The sequence below is a fragment of the Bison bison genome, unplaced genomic scaffold (genome assembly GCF_000754665.1).
Source record: "Bison bison bison isolate TAMUID 2011002044 unplaced genomic scaffold, Bison_UMD1.0 scf7180017864158, whole genome shotgun sequence".
In the NCBI taxonomy this organism is placed as follows: domain Eukaryota; kingdom Metazoa; phylum Chordata; class Mammalia; order Artiodactyla; family Bovidae; genus Bison; species Bison bison.
This window is the reverse complement of record NW_011494730.1, coordinates 4,208,911-4,210,306: the sequence shown is the minus strand read 5'-3', so window position 1 is coordinate 4,210,306 and position 1,396 is coordinate 4,208,911. Positions and strand designations below refer to the sequence as shown.

The window sequence follows — 1,396 nt, the reverse complement described above, 5'->3', positions numbered from 1 at the left end:
CTCAATGGACGTAAGTTTGAGCAAACTCCAGGAGATGGTGATGGACACGGAAGCCTGGCCTGCTGCAGTCCATGGGATCACAAAGAGTCCGACGTGACTGAGTGACTGAACTGAACTGAAGGGCACAAACTTTTTTGTACTCAAATTGCTGCGGCGGCGGTGGGTGTGGGCCACCTTTTTCATATCCAAGTCTTCAGTAACAGTAAAGCCTACTATGTCCCGACTAAAAAGTGAATTAAGGGGATTCCCTGGTGGTCCAGTGGTTAAGACTCTGCACTCCCAATACAGGGGGCCTGGGTTCGATCCCTGGTCGGGGAACTAAATCCCACGTGCCACAAGACTCCATGCAACCAAGTAAATAAAAAATAATATTAAAAAAAAGAAATTGGGGGAATATAATTTTTGTTATTGCAATTCTTAAAACTGAATAGAAGTATACTTTAAAATTCAAATGGCTGCAAAACCCCTGACTCTGATTTGAAAACAACTGAGCTGGTCCAACCTCCTTATTTTAAAAACAGGGGAACCAAGACCCAGTATTGAAAAGACTTGCCGCAGGACATATTGTGAAGAAAGTGGCAAAGCTTCCTGAGTTGCCCCTTTTTTCCTTGCACCTCCTGTCTCTCCTTCTCTGTCGATTATTCCTTGAGCACTTAAAAAAATAAATGTTTTATTATCTCTCATCTTAAAAACAAATGAACCAAACAACAAAGAAACAAAAAGGCTCAGTCACCCAACACCCCAACATCATCATGTTAATACCTCTCCACTCCCACATTTTAAGTTTCTGGAAAAGTATCAACAAATGCCATCTCCTTTTTAGTCAACACCAGCCTGACCACCCCTTCTGCTCTTCCACCATTTCCCAGAGTTTGTCTTTTTTCTGCTAAATTTTGTTGGTCTTTAGCTACCATAGATTGCAAGCTTTATTACAACAGAAATTATTGTGTTTTGTTCATTAATGCATCCTGATTCCCTAGCACAATGCCTCACTCATAGGAAGTGCTTAATACAAACGTGCTCAATAAATTAATGTCATATTAGAGTCCCTACCATTTATACATAAAACAGATTATCAAAAATTTCTAAGGGCAGGGTTCTATTTTCAAATGAAACTTTATAAAGAACTAAAAGAGAAAGGAGACTGTTGGTCAAAAGCAACTGCAATTATATCTCAATAAAATATTTTAATTTTTTTAATTTTAAAATTTAAAAGAAAGCAATTGCCCAGTAAGCGCTACTTCAAAATAATCATCCAGTAATCGTACAATTTGTGTTGCTGTAAGGGACTAAGTAAGTGAAGAAGGCAATGGCACGCCACTCCAGGACTCTTGCCTGGAAAATCCCATGGACGGAGAAGCCTGGTAGGCTGCAGTCCATGGGGTCACTAGGAGTC

At 39.9% G+C, this 1,396-nt stretch overlaps 1 non-coding gene across 1 annotated transcript; it reads left to right on the top strand.

Annotated features, from left to right (window-relative positions):
• The first annotated feature begins 245 nt into the window (after positions 1-245).
• On the top strand, positions 246-318 carry TRNAG-CCC. Its single transcript has one exon. It is a non-coding gene; the product is annotated as a tRNA-Gly (tRNA).
• Positions 319-1,396: the final 1,078 nt, after the last annotated feature.